This window comes from Notothenia rossii (genome assembly GCF_949606895.1).
Source record: "Notothenia rossii genome assembly, chromosome: 3".
Classification (NCBI taxonomy): Eukaryota; Metazoa; Chordata; class Actinopteri; order Perciformes; family Nototheniidae; genus Notothenia; species Notothenia rossii.
Genome location: NC_136901.1, coordinates 83,533,580 through 83,556,133, shown reverse-complemented (window position 1 = coordinate 83,556,133; position 22,554 = coordinate 83,533,580). Strand labels below are relative to the sequence as shown.

The 22,554-nt window shown below is 40.4% G+C and overlaps 1 long non-coding RNA gene across 1 annotated transcript; it reads left to right on the top strand.

Moving 5' to 3' along the window:
* The first annotated feature begins 1,286 nt into the window (after positions 1 to 1,286).
* LOC307034435 lies at positions 1,287 to 5,966 on the top strand. Its single transcript, XR_013806905.1, has 5 exons — positions 1,287 to 1,742; positions 4,066 to 4,419; positions 4,515 to 4,640; positions 5,000 to 5,061; positions 5,367 to 5,966. It is a non-coding gene; the product is annotated as an uncharacterized lncRNA (long non-coding RNA).
* The last annotated feature ends 16,588 nt before the right edge of the window (positions 5,967 to 22,554 follow it).

Below are 22,554 nucleotides of genomic sequence, written 5' to 3'. Positions count from 1 at the left end.
CCGGTCCTTGGCACAATAAAGGTTGGGAACCCCTGCTTTAGCTCACTGAGTCTCTCAGTCTGACAGGAGAGGACTCTCCTCCACTTTGTTGTTGAAAAAGCTCCTTATGTCCGTTAGCGTAGCTCGCTAGCACCAGAAGCTAACAACAACGATCCCCGGTACCAGTGCGCTCTCTCTCTCTCGCTCGCGCACACAAAATGGCTCGTTCCACACACACACAGAGCCGAGCTTTAATGAAACACAGAGACCCAGACGTAATAGTACTGCATCATATTATTTTCGAATAAATAATTTTTCAATTTATGATTTTTTATTTTTTTATCTTTTACATTTTTACCATTTTTCCTCCTGGTCTCTCGCGCCCCCCCTGGTATGCCTTTGCGCCCCCCAGGGGGGGCGCGCCCCCCACTTTGAGAACCACTGGGTTAGAGTGACATCCACTGGCTGTTTAATTAATTAAAGTGACCAAAGAAACTGCTGAGTAACACAACATTCTTCACAATTAATACAATTTCTTTTTTAAATGTACTATGCCTATATTGTATGTAGGCTAATGTTACTGTACGTTTTTCATTGTTCAAGACACAGGTAGATTAATTATGCATGCTTAGAAAGCGTAAAATGTTAACATTCAGTTCCCTTAACATTAGCAAAAAGCCCCTGTAATTTGTAAGGATCAATTTCTTACCTAAGTTACATTTCTATATATTGCCCCATTTGCCTAAAATGTCTCTTTACACTTTCTGTATATTAAAATAACAGTGACAAAAGAAAAGCTAACAAAGCGTAGTAGCTAAAAGAATTCCATTTCCTATTAGAAAAGTGAGAATTACAGTTTGTTACTAAACATGCTAGAAATAATAGTAGCAAGCTAAAACAACACTCACGAGAAACTTTGAATTACCTTATCTATTTTACTCTTTACTATTTTTACTGTTGTGTACACAAATATATCCTACATTAATGATTTAGTTTTTCTTACTCTGAGAACATCAGGTTATACTTTGTCTCTGGAAGCACAATGTAAGCCTGTTAACTGCTAACCTGGTCTGGATAATGTGCTAAAATTACTTTGGTAAGTTGAGAAGAATGAGATGATATGCTTCACAACAAGTGAGAAAGGAAGTACACTTTTGCATCTTGATTCTATGATAGCCAATCAGATGCATGGTACACTCTGACAGACACAATCATGGTCATGTGACTTCAACATTTGTACTCACTGAAATACCCAAAAGTTTCCTAACAAGAGACAATATCAAGATGTTGCTGTTATGGGCAACACTGCTTTTTCTTCATCAAGGATGTAAGAGCAAGTATTCAGTAAAAATATGCATGCCTACTATTGGGGTTCATTTGTGTTCTTGCATGATGTGTGTACTGTTTCACGTGTTGTATTCTAACATTTATTTCAGATACGCTGGTTCCAGTGACTACAGTTCCTCTTGGTGAATCTGTGACCTTCACGTGTGCTCTGCCTATTGAGTATGACATTAAACAGCTCTACTGGTTCAAGCAAAATGCTGGAGAGAATTTGACATTAATTGTGAGACCGCTCGGATCTACAAAACCTGAGTCTGCACCAGAGTTCTCTGACTCAAGATTGGAGATAAAACGCGATATCAATTTAAGCAACCTGACGATTCGGAGGACAATCCCAGAAGATGAAGGAATGTATCACTGCTTAATGACAGAGCGTTATGGAAATCCTGTATGGAGTGGGACATATTTGTTACTAAAAGGTAAATGTGATCTAGTTCATTAGAATGAGTTTTGTAAATGCTTCAGGTCGGATCCAAAGCGGCACTTTGGTAATATTTAAGTAAAGTAACATTTCAATTATCTGTTGCATATTAACACAAATTGAAATACAAATTCAGTTACAGTAGACATACAATTAAGATGAAATTATTCTATTTGTTTACTTTGGATGTTGATTTATTTACCAGCTGTGTTGTATATATTTGAGAAAATTACAGTGTTAACCACTCAACACTAAAAGTGTTGCCAATTTTGCCATGCACTATATCTTTAATTATAAAACGGACAAGTCAAATCAAGCAATCTGATTGGTTCTTAGCCGTGATATACTGAGCGTATACCACGGGTAGAATTGTAAGTTACTTTTCGCAACAAGTCAGTATCCCTCCGCGTCTGAGAAAAACAGTATACAGTTGGGCTGAAAAGCAAACTGACTGCAGTTTGCTTTTCAAATTGGAACAAGAAAGCAGCGGAGAAGTAACGGGGCAGAAACCCTCCTTTTTACGCAGCGGTCCAGACATAGACATCAAACTGCAAAACATATTCAGTGTGCAGTTCCTTTGGCATTAGGGCAGGGGTATCTAGATACTTTCCAAGGTTTGACATAATGAATTGTGCTACTTTTAAAGCAAACAACGATGTTTTCAAATCTGTAATCAAAGAGGTCCGCAAAAACGCTATCGACCAATCAGATTGCTTGATTTGACTTGTCAGTTTTATAAATATATTTACATTTCTTCCGTTACGAAACAAACTTACAAAGCATAAGATGGAAACATTTAAGATTAACTTCGACCTCAGGGGGGTCATACTATGGAGGAGTGGATTGAGGAGTGCCCATGGGCGCGGGAAGGGGGGTGCTGAGGGCGCTGCAGCACCCCCTAGCGGCAGGCAGGGGGTGCGGAGCTCCCGTGTCTGAATTATTATTTGTCGGTTATTGCTGCTCCCGCTGTGCATAATCTGTGTAATATGTTGCCAATCAATTCCACATTGTTGGTAAAATAATATGTTGGCCTGCCCCGAATGTTTTGTAGCCCCGGACAATTCTACCTCAATAATATAATACATTAACCGTGCTTTACGTGAACCTCATCAAGACACTAGAGAGGACGGCAGGACTGTAATTTCCCGTGTTCAGTGAATGAAACAGAGGCAAGACACCAGACCAATCAGAGAGTTGCATGGAAATAAAAGTGTGCTTGTGTCATTCAAGCTCGGCTCTGTGTGTGTGTGTGTGTGTGTGTGCGGAAATAGCGCATTTAGTGTGTGTGATAGAGGGAGAGAGAGGGGGAGAGAGAGAGAGAGAGGGACCGGTGCCAGCAGCAGGGACCGTGTTGTTAGCATCTGGTTAGCTAGCTGCACTAACGGACATACGGAGCTGTTTGTTCCACAACAAGCTGGAGGAGAGCTCTCCTCTCAGACTGAGAGGCTCAGGTGAGCTAAAGGACTCTCTGAGTGTTTAGATAGTTAACTTTCGTCTAAGTTATCTCAGTGGGTCTCAAACAGTTTAGTCACAAATTATTAAAAAGATTATTTCCGCGGCACACCCTCACATGATCATTATAGTTATAAAAAAATAAGAGAATAAAGGAAAAACCGTTATGAAATACTATATGGCAGTAAAACAAGAATACAGTTTGAAAAGGGAGTGATTTGTAAAATATTCATAAAGAAAAAGAACATCTGCTTACAGTTGTGTTTCATCTGGGTGTTGAGAGATGTAACCATAGATCTCTTAATGTTGCTCTCAAAGTGCACCAGATTGATGCTTTTAACTTCAATATTTTTTAAAATCTTCCCGGGGGAGCATCCCCCCGGACCCCCCTAGAGGAGGGGCACTTTGCCCCTGCCTATATGCCGTGAGCTGTTTATCGAGTCTTCATTGTAACAGTCGCGGGTGTACTGTGTGTTTGCGTGTGGGGACTGGAGTGCTTTTGTGCGGGCTCTATAGTGCCCGTAATAGTGTTCACTGGAGTCCAGCACCTCAGCACCCTCACTCAAAATACCTTCCCGCGCCTCTGAGTGCCTATGTCCAGAGAAAAAAGCACCTAAACGATGACATGCAGAGCTACGTGAAGAGCAGGTAGACAGAAAGCTTTCTTATGTGGGTCTTGAAACAAAGCAGAGAAATTATGACCGTTAGTGGCTCTAATCTACATTTTAACAATCTAATTTCACTTTGAGGAAATCTCTACTAATAACGCAGCTCCACATTTGCTAAATATCAGCAGATTCATATTAATACTTTTACAAATGTCAGATAAAATGGGGTCAATTTTTCTAAAACAGTTTTGTATTTTTCAGGAAATACTCAGAGGACTTCAAACTATTCTGTTCAGTGGCCGACATTATCTGATGCAGCTCCTCCAGGAAACTCGATGACCCTTCAGTGTTCGGTCCTCTCTAAATCTAAGAATAAAACATGTCCAGGAAACATCAGTGTGTTCTGGTTCAGAGCTGGTTCAGATAAATCTCGTCCTAGCATCATCTACACTGATGGAAGAAGACAAGAGGAATGTGAGAAGTTGCCGGACACTCAGAAGAGTTGTGTTCATCACTTCTCAAAGAACTTCAGCTCATCTGCTGCCGGGACTTATTACTGTGCTGTGGCCACATGTGGAGAGATATTATTTGGAGATGTAACAAAACTGAAAATTGGTATGTTATACTGATGTATTTTGTTTAATATGGAGGTTAATGTGTACGAACCAATGAACCACATCATTAATGTGTTTAATGTCTTTGCTTTCTAGAGCGAAATGCAAGCTATGAAGTTATAGCGCTGGCGATAGCAATACTCTGCTTGGTCGTTTCTATCATTGGAAATATTACTTTATTCTGCCGCCGGACTTCAAGGGCAGGTTGTTCACGATGTAAAGGTAACTTTTGTTGATTTAGTCAAAAAGTGTAATACGCAGATTATTTTACTTTAAATAGTTTTATAAGCATGACATCTTGAGAGACACGATTAACCTTAACCTCATGTTCTTGGATACTATTACACTTAACAAATCTGTTTATTTTTACATAGAAATCTGTTATTCTGAATATTATTATATGAATTTATCAGCGAAAACATCTGCAACACGATTCTCCATATTGGTTGCTCCATTTATGTCAAATATGCTTAACCCCCATAATGCAATGTAGATAATATGAAGTTATGCCATGTGCTGGGGATCTGTATTGAAAACTCAGTTTAAATTCATAATATTAACGTTTTTATTTTCATATTTAGGAAATGAAAACGTCGCTTTGCATTCGAGACATGACAACTCAAGCCAACCTGTGCAGGATATTGTAAGTAATCATACGACATTCTTTCTTTTTTGGTTATTTTGATTAACATAATTCTCATCATCCAGTTAATTACATGGCTTCTTACTAAAGAGGTAAATCCTTTGACAATTAATATTGGTTTAACATCATTTTAAAAAGCTAGTCAGCTTGCTGTGTTTGGATATCAGGACTGTGTCTATGGCAACACATTGTTATATTAGCAGCAGTCTGCTACAAATAAATAATAGACCATTATAATTCTGTAATCAAACAATTATTATCAACAAAGCTGTCTCTTAATAATGGAGATTTTATTTGCTGCTCAGACTGAAGGTGGACATGATCTGAACTATGCTGCGTTGCATTTATCTGGAAGGAAGGCTACAAGAGGAGGAAAGAAGAGAGAGATGGAGACTGAAGAAAGTGTGTACTCTCAAGTGAAATGCTGAATGTGAATGTGAGTCTATTACAAATGTAAGTTGGTTGATAATACTGACCTCTGACAAAGAATTAAACTAAATTAGGATTAATGCTAAAAGCCAAAATAGCAGCAAACAGATATTCTCTTTATGTTCGATATTTCACCAATATTTGATTACATGTGTTTGTATGTGTCGTCTTTTATCTTAAAATACTAACCAAAGTGTGTTTTTCATTAAAGAAAATGTAAAAAATCATGGGGGGAATGATTTTGCTCTGATTTATTTAGGCCATCAGACATAACTGTTTCAAGATGTTCTCCTCTGCCATTTTGTATACATTATGAATGTTCAAATCTGTTTACTTCTTCCATGACTGTCATCTACTTACTGTCTCGGCCAATGCTCTGTAAAAACATCAATTGGGAGTTGTGTTGATTTCTTGCTTCCTTTTTTTAAATTATTTTTTTATAATACTAAGCTGAAGAAACCTAATCCGTCTTTGTATTTATTTTGGCATATTTAACCCATTTCGACATGTCGACATTTCATAACTGTTTGACCTTATACCAGGGACTTATTAATGATATGATCTTTGGAGTTTCAAACCTACAGATATCAGAATTTAATAGCAGAGAGTACTGAGAGTACTTAATTGCCATGTCTTTATTTGCGTACTTCTGTAATTACATTTTTTATTTTGAGTGCTTGAGTGTGTCCAAATGCCAAAAATGGTAAGATGCAGTATAAAGTACACACATGGTGCACTCGTGAAGGTCATAAAGTTAAGTGTAGAACTGATACTCCCCCTCACTGATCACCATCTTGGCTGCCATTGCTCTGGTGAACACAGCACTACACACAGTGGTGTAGTGGGGATTTTTTTACTGGGGGGACGCTATTTTAATTAGCTCCAAACAATGCCACACAAGTAAGCACGCGCGCAGTGCACTCACAAAACGGGCAGACAGGTCAACAGAAACTACCGGTATGCTTAATCCTACTTTAGTTACTGTACTGCAAAAAGCAGACGGCGCTGCGCTCAACACACACAGACTCAAAACCATGGACACACTGGCACGTAAATTATATAAACAATTTATAGGCCTAAATTGCCTAAACTATACAGTATTGCAACTAAGCAGACAGTGCTGCAACTCTCTCTCTCTCTCTCTCTCTCTCTCTCTCTCTCTCTCTCTCTCTCTCTCTCTCTCTCTCTCTCTCTCCTTTCAAAATCTATTTAAAACTCATAACAAACAAACAAATTTCCCAAAGTTGTCCTGAAATTAACTTATTAAATAAACGAAACTAAAAATATAGCCTACTTATGCAAACAACATTGAATCTGGACTTGAAATTATTCTGATTAGGCCTAGCCTACATCGCAAATAGGCAGACAGCGCTGCTTCACACACACACACACACACACACACACACACACACACACACACACACACACACACACACACACACACACACACACACACACACACACACACACACACACACACACACACACACACACACACACACACACACACACACACACACACACACAACTCTTGCTTCCTCCGCCACATCTCCTCCGTCCATACCGCTGGGAAAGGTGAGCTTGAGCTACGGTAGCCAGGGGAACGTTGCTAGCGCAGCTAACGTTAACGTTAGTGCTAGCATTATCCACGTCTTTAGGCGGCTCTTCTGATGATGTAGTACTAGTAGCAGCTTCACTTGTAGCTTCGGAGCTGCAAGCCTCTTTGTTCTTGGGAATGATATCCTTTTTAGAAAAGAATTTAGAACATGAGCAAATATCAATGCCTAAACATTGCTGTATAATTTAGGAACCTACCTTTGCAGTGTCGACAAACTCCTTGATTTACGTAGAAAGTAAGGATGACGATTAAAGTCAAAGAGCAGGCCAACAGTGCTCCAAGTACGAGGACAACTGCGTCCAGTTTTGATCCTGGAATTAGAAAATTAGACACTTAACTCCTCATTCAAATGTTAAGAGATTTACATTTCTCTCAATAATGTCTGTTAAAAATACTGTCATATTTGGAGAATGTATTTGGCTTTGTCGATCAATCATTACTTTACATTAAGGTAAAAAAGGATACGTTTTTTGTATTGAACCAACTTTTTCAAGTGCACCACAAAACAGTATATCTACTTGGACTAAGATTTAAAATATCAAAAAGCTGTGAATCTGTTTGACTGAAAGATGCAACTTGACTTATGCAGATAGATATTTAGAAACAAATATTTATCCTAACATAAATAAATGCAAACTAGCATCTATCATTTATTGATATTCTATATACACTTTATCAATATTTACCCAATATATCTGACTCGCATTAATGTTCAAAATGTACTAAAGATGTCAGAATTCAACTTTAAAACGTACTTGTCTCCACTGTAGTTCCTTCTCCAAACAGGTTCTGTCCACATGTAGCCACAGCACATACGTCCCGGTATCAGAGGAGCTGTGTATAGTTTTGGACAGACTGAAGACACAACTGCGTTCCTTTTGTTCCTCACTGTGAGTGTAAAGGATGCTTGGATGGGATTCTCCTGATCCAGACCTGAACCAGTACACATTGTGTTCGTCTGGACACTGATCTGAATTTTCTTTGTTTTTGGAGAGGAGTGAACACTGGAGAGTCACTGAGTCGCCGGGCTGGACCAACTCAGTCTTCGGACTTTGCTTCACGTGAATAGATTTCTTCAGGTTTTTATGATCTGTGTGAAGGACAAAAATTAAGAGTAAAGTATCTGATTTTAAGGATTTTACAATCTAGCAAATGAAGTCATTGAAATGAATATACTTTAACATTCACAACTAAAAGTGTGCCGTAAATCATTTCCATTTTGTATGAAGATCCTGCATGACAGAAGTACATTGCTTCATCTTCTTTTGTTACATTTCTGATTTTTTTAATATTCTGAGCATGCAGTTTTGTGATGTTGAATCTTGAGTTGTTAAATTGTCCTTGAAGTTTTATTTTGTCAAAAGTTCCTGCCGCAACAGTTTGAAACATATATCCAAACTTCAGCTTATACAAGTTGTAAGGGAAACTTCTGCAGCAATGGAGAGTCAGGACTCAGAGAGACATGAGGAGAGTTGGAGCTTTGATGTCAAACACTGGTAGTTTATTACAAGTCAACGGCCGGAGAATTCATATCACAAGTCACAGCAGCAAAAGGTTCTGACTGCACTGGTGGGTTGCCATGTCAATTCTGCCCAGCCTATCTCTCAATAGACCTTTTAACTAGTTTACAGAGGTTCAAATCCACATATTGGGGATGGGCGTAAACATCTGCAGACACAGGAGATGTCTCTCACATCTGTGGAGCTTAGAAAGCCAGCGTTCTCACTGTCGTAAAGCCCCCCCTGTGCCCATCAGGTCAGGCCATAAAACCTAGTATCAACATACGACTGCATTAACACATTCCTTACGGGAGATTAGAAGCAGGGATGGTCGTAAATGTCAACACACAGAATAAGGTTAAATATCTTAGGAGTAAGGAAGAATTATTCTTTGACACTTAGGAGTAAGACAGAAATATTCCCTTACACCAGTAAACCATCCCCACTTTATTTTCAAAGACTGAACATGTCAGAGTCAAATTACCACCAAGTTCCACCAGAGTCAAAGAGATCTGGTGAGGAACCTCTGCAGTTTGAATCAGGACTGAAAAGAGAGACAACAGGACAAAAACAATGATTGATAAGATAAGACAATGAAAATTGATAAGATAATATAGTAATACTAATTGTTAAACTTGTCTAAACTTTAATACGACCTTTAGAAAATAGTAGTACTCGTGTTTCAGTAATAAATAAAGTTGCACTCACACAATGTCCTTAGAAGAAACAGAGCAGCCAGTCTTCCCATCATTGTGCCACAGAGCCCTTCCCTTGCACTGCTGTTGTCTGCGCACCCAAATGGAACATTTACCCAGAAGTCATCAAGGTTAACAAAGTAGAAGTCATTGTGATTGGCTGAAAGGCAGACCACAACCCTCAATTAACCAAACCTTCGATCATGTCCCCTTTTCAATGAAATGGAAAAACTGTCTGACCAAACACCATGTGACATTTTTTGACATACTGATACGCAGCAGACACACAAAAGTAAAAAACTGACGGACAAACTTCCTGTCACAACAGTGAACAGAATATCCACTGCAATGGGAATTTACATTTTTTCTTGTCTGTGTCGACAGCATTTTGCTATTGAAGCTCACTGTACATGTGTGTGCGTGGTCATTCATTTTGTCACTGACATGTCAGTACCTTTAGGACATGATGTAGGTCTGGTGCTGTGTTGGGCAGTAATGCATTACTTAGTAATAGAGCTATTTTTGTCCAAATGCATTTTTGTTACAGATTGTTTGCGAAATAATGAATGAGTAAACATTTTGTACGCATAACTTTTCTTTCTAGTATCAAAGCATTTAGGCATTTTACTTCAAAGCAAAAGTAAATGCACATGTCACATCTACAGTGAGAGACAAAAAGCAATTTCTCTTCCTTTGACCGACCACTGAATCTGTTTCCTCTGAAGAGACCTGCCCTACAGGATATGTAATGAGGCTAGAGGTGCAAGAAGGGAAGTGTTTCACAAGGAAACATAAATCTAATTTTAGTTTAATCATTGTCACTCATAGTGTTCACTTTAACACAGTATTTGTCGGCTTTATGTACTGTAAATCACATTACAAAGAAAAACTAAAGAGCCAACACAGTGATTCTGAGATGATACTGTTTACGTCTGACTCTGAGAACATATGTGCCCAACGTTATTCACCTCTTCATGTGTTATTTGAGCTGAACAAAGTCAAACAGCAGACAAACTTTAAAACAGCACTAAAGACACCTTCACTGTCAATGCATGACTAAGATACTGTATTACTGAAAGGGTAAGTTTGTATAACGAATGACATTGAAGGAAATGTGACTTTGAAAGCACACCCTATTGTGGCAGCCCAACCACAGCCATGCCCACCTTTCCACTCGTAATTTGTTGTCAAGTGGGTGTCTGTTCACCCACATTTACAGGGAACTAAAAGGCAGCAGTCAGATGTATGTTTTGCAAGAATCTTTCTAAATTATATGTAACAGTAATGTGTTTCCCCTTGTTCACCTCAGGCAGTACAGTAGTTTGAAGTGCTCATATTCGACTCTGGAATACATATCATGTATCAAATATCAGACAAGTTTTTTTTGCCAACCCTACATTTAAAAGCTTTTGCAATAGTCTTATATTAAATAACATGCCTTACAACATAAAGTCTGAAGTTTCATCATCTGTGGAGTTTTGACTTTCTCCTCCATTCAGAAAGCCTTTTTATCAGGTTAATGTTTTTTCCCAAAAGGCAGACGTTAAAGATGTTTGGTGGCCCCATCCATTGCTAAAAGGCATGGACACAAAGTAAATGTGAAAGACTATAAACAAACACACAAGGGCCACTTAAGGGTAGTAACTTCATAAAACTAAAGAATTTGAACCACAACAGCACTCAATGAATGTATAGGACCAGATCATGTCTCATGCAACTTGTAATGTATTTGACCTGCTCTTATCACGGAGTAAGAAACTACTCCCCTGCAGCAGTAGGGAAAGCAGCGGACAAAAGGTTTTTGGTCTAATGACTTAAACAAATGTCTGTGAATGAAAAGGAGAAGAAAACCTCTTCTTTCATTACTTTGTCTTGGTTATTAACGGTATCAAAGGCCATTTAGAAGTTGAATTATATAACACGTAACTCACAGGCATACTGTGTATGTTGTAGTAGTTGAGTGAAGATACAGTTAATCTATATTAGGGGACAGTATAAATATCAAGTTTTATTATGTCAACAAAAAATCAGAAGCAAACTGTTCCACAGACATGTCGACCTAGATGACACCTTACAGTAAAGTTGGCACACTTCCTGTATCAACACATTCAGAAAGCAACTCAAATCTCTGACTAAAGAGAGGGGTGTGGCTGGTTGTAGTGATCTGATCTAACAACAGAGTACATACAATCTTTTGGCATTTCTCTCTCCTTTCTCCGTCCTCTTTTCACTTTCCTTGTTGAGAAATCCACTGATGCATAAGTCACTGCCTTCGCTTCTTCATCCTGCAAAATTAAAAACAAAACGTCTGTCAATTACAAACTTTTTGGCGATTAGGTGACTTTAACATATAGACCATGTCTAGAGTAGAGATTGCTTTGCAGTGATCTTTAAACACTTTCTTTTGTCAAATGTTCAGCCATCAGTAATTATATTTATACCTTGTCACTCTTTATCAGGAATACATAACATACATTAAGTTTAGCTACTTATCAGTTGGTTTATTATACTGTTGTTTTATAATTTGATTATAATCTGTGTCTTCAACAAATAAAAAGCACACCACCACATATTTACCATGTCATTTGATTGACCCCCAGTTGACATGTCGGGTCCACGATGATGGGAAGCACCCACTGCTCCTGTTTGAATGTAAAACAGGGTTTCAGAGTATACACACATGATTATGACTTTTTGTAATGTGCTTAATTCACCATCAGTGTTGTTGTGATTAATCTGCTGAACTCCTTCAGAGCTTTAAGCAGTAAGTGATAATGTTATGTTCTCAAGGCTACCTGGATAATGTGTACTTCTGGGATCAGATGTTCAATAATTCCTGTTGCAATAGGATATTCTGTATTACACACAATCAAATATAATAATGTATCCTTTTGCATTCAAAACAATAGATTAAGTGACCTCAGGTTTACAATTATGTAACAATATGACACAAAAAAATATTATTGAGTTAGTAGTAGTGGCCATGGTGGTTTTACACAAGTAAAGGTATTTGACTATTAGAACCGTCATCTCATTGATTGAATAGAAACACAAATGTACACTATGTTGAGCCAAAAATCTTATATTGATGGATTTTCCATAATTTCATCATTTATTAGAGCCAATTTAAAATCTTGTGAAAACTCCCATCCTTACAATCATTGTCTGTTTTCACAGCCAAGCTATTTTTTCAAGATTATTAGATCGTTATGGTTCCACCTAAAAAAGCATAACTGAAACTAGAGTATAATATGCTGAGCCTACCTTTGCAATTTTTGCAACATTTCCTTCGGTATCCATAGAAAATAAGAAAGGCAATCACAGTCACACAGCAGGCCAACAGCACTCCAAGCACAAGGACAACTGGGTTCAGTTCTGAATCTCCTAAATAAGGAAACAAAGGAAGTCTTACTTTTTAGACATACACCGCAACAAAATATCGGTAATTTGAAATCTGAGAAAAGTCATTCTTACGAAGGGATGAGTTTCAAAGGAGATTCGTTCATCAGTTATAATTCATGTCTCAATAAAATAATTGCTAAGTGTTGTTGTATTTAATGACTTTATCCACTCTAACTTATCCACTTAATATTTATATACATATAAATACAAAATTCAAATGTAATTTAAATAGACTTTAATACGTACTTGTCTCCACTGTAGTTCCTTCTCCAAACAGGATCTGTCCACATGTAGCCACAGCACAGTAATACGTTCCGGTATCAGAGGAGCTGTGTATAGTTTTGGACAGACTGAAGACACAACTGCGTTCCTTTTGTTCCTCACTGTGAGTGTAAAGGATGCTTGGATGGGATTCTCCTGATCCAGATCTGAACCAGGAAACATTGTGTTCACCTGGACACTGATCTGCGCTTTCGTTGTTTTTGGAGATAAGTGAACACTCCAGAGTCACTGAGTCGCCGGGTTGGACTGACTCTGGCTTCGGACTTTGCTTCACGTAGACAGATTTCCGCTGATCTGCGTGATTCAGTAAAAGAAAACATAACATTTTATATAAATGATTTGTATGAAATGAGACTTGACACAATAACTGAAAGAAATAGATATTTACCTTTCACAGCCAAGAAGATGCCAGTTCCAAAACTCAGTGAATACGCCCATCCAGTGAGACAGAAATATGTTGCTTCATCTTCTTTTCTGACATTTCTGATTGTGAAAAGATAATGAGTATGCCCTTGTGTTGCTGTGAACCGTGTATTTAAAAAAGGTTCAGTCACTGTTAGTTTGCCAAAAATCACATTAAAGACTGGCTGGGCCATTTGTCCAAGAGACTGCTTGAACAGAGAAAGTATTTTGCCTTTGTTATCCAAAACTGGACATTGATAAGTAACATTTCCACCAACTTCTACCACAGCCAAAGAGATCAGGTGAGGATCCTCTGCCGATTCAATCAGAGCTAAAGAAAAAAGACAAAGAAAATGTTTAATGGAGGAGATCATCTTTAAGATCATCAAATGGTATTGTCTTTCATACAGGAGTAAAGAATTGCACCTACACATCGTACAAAGAAGAATCAAAGCAGCCAGTTGACCGATCATTGTGGTGCAGCTCTGTCGTCTCTCACGACTGATGTCTTTCCCTCCAAATGAAGATTTGCTCACAAGAAGATCAACGTCTACAAAGTAGCAATTGTAGTGATTGGCTGAAATGTATACAATGACCTCCCCCCTACATTTAAAACCTGTGGACCATTTTCTTTCGAAATTTCTATCTACAGAGATTTTATTTTTTCAAAGAAGCCCCTTTAATTAGACAATAAAATATGTTTTCAGTTTTTGGTGCTTAGCTAAGAAGTACAGGACCTATTTAAACAGCAAAACCCGATTGACACATTTTATGAATGTCGTTTTAATCATACCAGCATGAGAACAAAAAAGACACACACAGAGACATTACTTCAGTGTCACTCTATTCAACAGACCGATGGCTGTGGTTAATCGTGTAACACACCAGGAAAGCAATGTGGGAACATGACGACTGCTAGCTTGCAAACACATCTGTTTTTATCAAGTACATTGCAGATTCCATATGGTCACAGAAAACTAATTCTGTAGCTTAATAAGATGTTTGGTTTACATACTGGATATACTTACTGAGCAACAGCAGTGAGTTGGATGGCTCCACACACCAAAGACATTGTTGGAGTTGCTCAATGATGTATATTTCCCTCTATGTAGGCTAGCTGTTTTGTTCCATAACATTACAATAGCCACAGTGTAGGTGGTAGAAAGCTGTAGGGGAGAGGTGAGAGGAAATATCACCAAAACCAAGAGATGTGAGGAACTTACAGGTTAAAGTATCTGTTGAGATAGTGCTCTCTGTAAGGTAGAGCATTGTCATTTTCACAAGTTGAACAATATTGTAGAGTATCACTGATTTATTTGTTTTTAAAGACCAAAAACTCCCTTGCTTTATTGGCAGTGAACTCCAAAGCATGCCTTCATGTATTTTAGAGTACCCAACATTTTTCCTTTTTTTTACAGTATACGATTTTGTGCATCCTGTATTTCTGTAAACTTTATAATCCTACAACCAGTCTTGACCATTTGTGATTATCTAACGTTACCAAATGTATCAGGATTTAAACCTAACAATTACTTTTTAACGAGAGACATTTCAATCCATTATAGCATTATAAAGTAAAACCAGTGACATAAGGGACTAGGCCATGCCCTTTCTTATTGCAAATGACCATGTTATCGTTAAATATGTGAACAATTTCCACTGAGAAAGAAGTGGTGTATAATATTTTACACAGCATACATGTTATGTTTCATTTTTGCACAGTGCTTTTAAGAGGGAGAGACCGAAGCATGGCTGAAAAAACACATTGGGAATATTTTGTGATTCACACAAAATTGATATTTATTTGCAAAAGATAATGTTTGTTGTTCAAAATACAAAATAGAAAGTCAGAAGTCAACGACTTATTAAAATCGAGCACTCCACCTTTCAGATCTGACATCCCTTTGTAAAGACTTTCTGCTTGAGAACAAGAAGCAAAGCCACATGCAGCAGCTACACTGAGAGTAATGCGTTGTGGCGGGCCATCTCTCCACCCTTTGACCAAGCATCAAGGCTGTTACTCAGAACTGAAAGACGGGGGTTGGACCAGGAAATGATGGGCACCTCCCCTGACTAACTGCAACTACGGATAAAAGGCAATAACTTGCAGTAAGGTTAAATCAAAAAGCATCATCACATAGTGTGACTAGTGGTATTCCACTTGCCATTTGAAACAAACAAAAGTACATTAGCAGTGCAAGCCCAGCTTCCTGAAGTTTATAGAATGATAAAGATAGAAACGCCCCTTTGTATTCACACCTCAGTGTGAAGCCCAACCACAGCAGTGCTGAAGTTTCCATGCGTCATCTGGTTATCAGTGTGAATGCATTTATATCTGACTGTTTGTGTGAAAGTACAAGGCATGTCATGGCTTGTTGTCAATGTCAACAACTGGTGACCCTGAAGAAAGCCACAAACCACAACCTGCAGCTCTGACAAATGTTCTGGAAATGTTGGCCATATAGATAGAAAGCTATTTATATTTATAATGATATTCTCTATACACCTTTTGAGTTGTCAAGAAATCCTAAATCTTTATTTTTTGTAAAAATTATGTGTGGGGAGTTTTACTGGACTGCATTATCTTGATGGGTGTTCCTTTAATAAGTGTCAAAAGTGTAAGAGTGCACAGACACTATAGCGGCACAGGATTGTTTTATGTTAAGCATCTTGTAAATAGTCGGTTTAATTTATCTGTTTTGTTTCCTTGGTGCACATTAGTTTTCTCTTCCCGGGGAAAACATATACAGGAGAGAAACTGTAAATCGTCTCAGGACAAATGTGTTCCTTTGATTCTCTGAGAGTGTCGCTCTGCTTCTTCCTCTAAAGCTCTCTGAAATGAAGTGTATTGTAGAGGACGGATGTTTTAACAGCCCAACTCTGTGTTGTGCTCTTCCTGCTGAAGTGACTGACAGGCAGAGGGGGTGTTCATCATTTATGACGTGGAGCATCCAATTGGCTGGTTTGCACAGTATTTAAGATGGTTCCTCTGTCCTTATCAATGTGGGAAATGGCAGCTTGTATTTTCTATGTCTACACAAATCAAAAAATTATATGAATGCAAGTTTAAATAAATGGCAACAACAATGTGGTAGGATAAGTCCTGAGACACAGGCCTATACATTTTTGGATGCATTACAAATTATGCATTTATATTGAAATGTTAATCATATTAGTACCTTTTTTTATAATGAATATTAGGCTATTGTAAAAAAAAGTCATATTTCTCTCAAATATGGCAGTTAGCAAATAAGAAATGAGGTTTTTGATCACTTCCAAGAATCCCTTTCAGGAATCCAGACAAACTTTAAACATGTTGCTACGTCCTTGGAATCTAATGTAATCCCAATTCTGAAAGTGTCAGAGTTAATCATTTGCTACAGAGCGCAGGATCACAGGAAGTTTCAGTTTCAATTCCTTTAGTGTGTATGCTTACACATTCATCAAATAAGAGGCGGTTCTTAAACTGGTCTACTTTGGATACATTCATAATGGACTTTTCTGCATTGTTTCACCACATCCATCAAACACATTTGTTACAGGAGCAACCATTACAAACTGGAGGGATCAAGTTTAAAAGACCTAGGCATATTATATCAGGAAACTTATTTAAAAAACGTTGCGTTATCGGAGACGTAGGAGTGTTTTTAAAGTTGCTTAAACTTTGACCATTCTTTTAAAAAATGCGTAACTCCCCAAACTGTTTGGTACTATAATACAAAAGAATGGAGCAACCTTTAACTGCAAATGTATCTTCCTTCATTAGCCAGCATACAAAACATTGCTTTCACATTTCTGTGACCAGGAAATTGGCTTTAAGCGTGTTCATTTTAGCAATGAATCATGTCAAAACCTAACTTCTGGTGCTGTAATGTGTGCAGATGGGAAGGTCATATGTTCCACTTTGGTGCAACACCAACAAAGCCGAAATAATGACTGAACAATCAGATCTTTTTTCATTGTTTCCTCCCATGTAATATTGAGTTTAAAACAAAAATCCTGCAGAAATCTAAGTTAACTGCGGACCCAAGTGGATGAAGGAGGCCAGGGGCGGACTGGGACTAAAAATCAGCCTGGGAAACTCGGCCAGCCGACCTGCCCAACTCGGTACCACTAGTCAATTGTCAAAGGGAGGGGCTGTTAGTGAATTGTCCGACCGGCCCACTTCGGTACCGGCCCACCGGGAAAACTCCCGGTATTCCCAATGGCCAGTCCGCCCCTGAAGGAGGCTGCGGCTTATGGCACATGTTCACTGCAGCGGGGTAGCCCCGTTTAAGCGTCCCTAAGCGTCCTCGCTCAGGCCTCGGGCTGCCTCGCTGGCCGTCAGAGGCCGTGGCGCATTTCCATTACAGTTTAGGACCTGGGGTAGCAACGCAGTGTAGGCGGGGCATCTGTGCAGAGACATCCTGGAACACTTTCACATTTCGAGTTGTTCTGTCGAGCTCCTGCTGGATTTTATCATCCCCAATGAGATGTAGGAACGTCGTCACCTCCTCGGTCAACCACGGTGTGATTTTCTTTGACATTGCCATTTTTGTAGCTCCTCCGTTTACAAAAATGCTGTGTATAAAAATGCTGCAAGCTTGCTTCTAGATATATATGCGACGCTAGGGATGATCTCGCGAGCGATCTTGTGACGATTCTCTCTGACCAATCAGCAGTCGAGAGTGTTGACGTCACTAGTTCAGCCCTGGCCCTGGCCTGATAGAACCACAATTTTATGGGGCCGGAAAAAGAGGGAAAAAGTACCCGCTAGCCGGTGCTAGGCTATATGGAAAGGCCACCAAAAACTGGCCTGGCCGCTTGAGGACGATTAAGGATGCTTAAACGGGGCTACCCGCTGCAGTTAAATCCCCACTGCTTTTTTCCACAGATTGATGGCACTCCCTGCCATCAATCTATTTAATTCCCATACACAGCGGAAAGATTGTTCTCCTCTGGTTTTGTGTTTCTGCCATCTCCGTTGCTCAGCCGACTATGTTTGGCTGCTGTTTAGCTCTTAGCCTCTGCCATCCTGCCATTAGCAAAACAAGCTCACAATCACGCTCTGCTATCCGCGTAGCCCCCGTTCCGGAATTCTCCGACTGGGCTCCTCTCTGCCATACTCCCAAGACTATCCACAAACCCTCCCTCAGTCCGGCCATTCCAACTGGGCTGTTTTCCATCACCGCTGCCGAGGTTCGAGGTCCGGTTTCTGCAGGGCTAATGGTGCCAGCTGCTAGCTGGCTCGCCGCTCTTCTCGTGATGCTGCTCCAATACTCCTCACTGGAACTTCGTAACTTTTTCTACCACACTATCCCCGACTGCCTTGCCATTATCAAATCCCTTGGGCTTCTGCGTCATCCCCGCTACATACACCGGGCATCCAGATGCAAGTTGTTCTACTCCGAAACTCCTATCCCCGCAGTTGTTTCTGACAGACGGTCTGTCGCATGGCGATGTCGTCATCATAACGAACGACGTCATCCGACCAAACCTCCCGTTCGCTCTATCTACCTGAGTTCCCTGGCCTGTGCTGACAGTGTGCTGGTTCCTCCCTCCCTGTTCCCCCCAGCAGCTATGAACAACTATGCAACATTTATGCTGCAGAATACCCGCTCCCTCAACAACAAAGCACTACTCATCCACGACATTATCACTGACAGAAGCATTGACATCCTATGCTTAACAGAGACATGGCAAAATCAGCAGGACTTTGTGACACTCAATCAAGCTACACCCCCAGGCTATTTGTACATCCAGAAGCCCCGCTCCCTGGGTCGTGGCGGTGGATTGGCTGTTATCCACCGAGCTGGCATCCTGGTTAAAGAACTCCCAGTACCTACTACCACCTCATTTGAGTGTGTTGTCTTCAAACTGGCTGGGTCTGCTCCGCTCCAGGTTGCCCTCGTTTACCGCCCACATAAAGCGTCCACTACCTTCCTCTCTGAGCTGTCTGAGTTATTCACCTCTCTCTGCTCCATGTCTCCATCAACTCTCCTGCTCGGTGATTTTAACATCGACGTGGACTCCAGTAACTGCACATTCGCTGCTGAATTCCTCTCACTTTTGGACTGCTTCCAAGTGGCCAAACTGGTCAGCTCGGCCAAGACCTCCACCTGCTCCCTGGACCCCATGCCCACAGCCCTGGTCAAGGACTGCCTACCCACCCTCTGTCCCTACATGGTGGTCATCATCAACGCTTCTCTGGCTCCTGGTATAGTCCCCACCAGCTTCAAAATGGCCTCAGTCACCCCCATACTAAAAAAACCTGGCCTGGACCCCGACGATCTCCAGAACCACCGGCCGATCTCCAACCTTCCCTTCCTCAGCAAAAATCTGGAAAGAGTGGTCGTCGGCCAACTCCATCTCCACATGTCCAACCATGAGCTCTATGAGCCCTTCCAATCCGGCTTCAGACAGCAACACAGCACTGAGACCGCCCTCATCAAGATCACCAACGATCTCCTCATTGCTGCTGACTCTGGCCGCCTCAGCATCCTCATCCTCCTGGGCCTCTCTGCAGCGTTTGACACCATCTCTCACAACATCCTCCTCACCCGCCTCTCAGACTTTCTAGGTGTCACTGTCACAGCGCTGTCCTGGTTGACATCCTACCTCCACAACAGGAAACAGTTTGTCTCCATCAGTGGCTCAAACTCACCCCCGGCCCCAGTCCACCACGGTATACCCCAGGGCTCTGTGCTTGGCCCCCTCCTGTTAACCATTTACATGCTCCCCCTCGGCTAGATCATCCGACATCATGGACTCAATTTCCACTGCTACACTGATGATACCCAACTGTATCTCAGCACCACTCCATCCTCCCAGCTCCCCCCTCAGTCTCTCATCAACTGCCTGCATGACATCAAAACATGGATGTCTTCCTACTATCTTAAGCTGAACAGCAATAAAACAGAGCTCATGGTTGTGGCACCCAAGGCCCTGCTCCAGAAGGTTGGTGACTTCGTCCTCGAGGTCGACGGCTGCTCCACCTCCCCATCTCCTGAAGCCCGCAACCTGGGTGTCATCCTCGACTCCACCCTTTCCTTCCATTCCCACGTCAAATCTGTGACCAAATCGGCCTTTTACCACCTAAGGAACATTGCCAGACTCCGACCGTCACTCTCGGAGTCGGTTGCCGAAACCTTAGTGCATGCGTTTGTCACCACCCGCTTGGACTACTGCAATGGTGTCCTTTTCGGGGTTCCCAACAAAACCCCGGACAGGCTCCAGTATGTCCAAAACTGTGCTGCTAGGGTACTCACACACACAAAGCCGTGGCAGCACATCACTCCCACCCTCATCCACCTACACTGGTTGCCGGTCAAGTCCAGCATATCCTACAAAGTCCTCCTCCTCACCTCCAAGTCCCTCCATGCCCTTGCCCCCCAGTACCTATCGGACATCCTTCACCCACATGCCCCACCCCGGAACCTGCGGTCCTCAGACTCTGGCCTGCTTACCACCCTCCGCACCAAACTGCGAACCTTGGGGGACAGAGCCTTCAGTGTGGCAGCCCTCACCCTCTGGAACGCTCTCCCTGCGGAGATTCGCAACATCCCCACACTCAACGCCTTCAAAAGGGCCCTCAAGTCCCATCTGTTTGCCAAGGCTTTCGGCCCCTAAATCGATCTGTTGTTTTGCCTGTCTGACTTTTGTTTTGTTATGTTTGTTTTTTTGCCCTTTTACTTGTAAAGCGATCTTGGGTCCCTTGAAAGGCTCTATATAAATCCAAGATATTATTATTATTATTAATGCAGTCAGGATGTCGTTGGGCAAGAAACCACACCCCAAATTGATCATATTGTACACAGCTCTCGTTTACAATTGGCGTAAGTATGCACTTATTTCATTTTCAATGTCAATTATTGTTCTCTTATTATGTTAATGTTTTCCTCTTCTTAAATTAATCCTGGTAACACAATCGCTCAATGTTCAAATTAAAGACTATGGTATAGGTAAAACACATTTAAGTGGCTTCAAAAGGTATTTGCTTGCTTAGCTCCTCAGACAGCCTAAGTTTGCCACTTGTGTGCATATCATACTGGACAGTGGCAACACTGCATCCCATCAAAAAAGTATATCTGGGCATGAAAAGCAAATCAAGATTGTTTTCGATTCATCTGTTGTGTGTGTTTACGCTCTGTGCAGTTATAGGAAAACAAAACATAAAACAGAAGCTTGCTTTTGCTCTTGTTTCATGTCTTTAGGTTGGAACAAAGGTTGATATAATTTCCACTGTGGTGGTACAATGAAATAAGGAGAAGCCAATCAGGTTGCTCTAAAATTGTAACCTCCCACTTCATATGATTACATTAAGGCGAATCTATTCGAATACGATTTAATTTACCGGCAGCCACGAGTGGATTGACCAGAAAATGCTGATCATAGTTTATTCACTGCTGATGCTTGGAGTGGGGGGTAAGTATCTAGACTTGAGATATAGTATATTAATTGTCATGTTCTGATAATCATTCAGCTGGGTGCTAATTATTCTTAATGTATCACAAATCAATCATTTGTGTGTTTATTATATTTTTCAGGATGCACACACGATCAGATCTTTAAGACAAAGACTGTTGGTGTTGGGGATGATGTGACTTTGACTTGTTCACGCCAGCAATCCTGGAATACACGCTGGTTCTGGATCAGGCATGGTCCTGGAAACGTCCCTGAAGCCTTGGGAGGAACATATTCTTTTGATTATAAGGGTGTTAACAAGACTCCTCGCATTACAGCAAAACAAGGGCCTGGAACCTTTCTCCTGCAAATAAGTAAAACAGAGCCAAGCGATACTGGAGTTTACTACTGCCTAAAAGTAAACAAGCTTGACATGACATTTTGGAATGGGACATTTCTGAGAGTTAAAGGTAAATCATTTATACTGTTCATTTTAGTTATTACTGTCTGCTACATAACATCATTGTATTTTACTACTTTCTTAATGTGTTATGAACTAAACCCCTTTTGTTTAATATGGTAGCTTACTATTTTTGTCTTTTATCTTTTCTGACCCTTTGCGGGGTAACATTGTAAATGACCTCAGAGGGAAATGCATGAATGATTTCTGATTTCTGAAATGAAATACAGCTAACATAGATTTCACCTTTCTTTAAAAACGTATACTTTATCGATATATTTATATTTTCCAGGCCCTGAACCAGATATCACTGCCATTATTCAA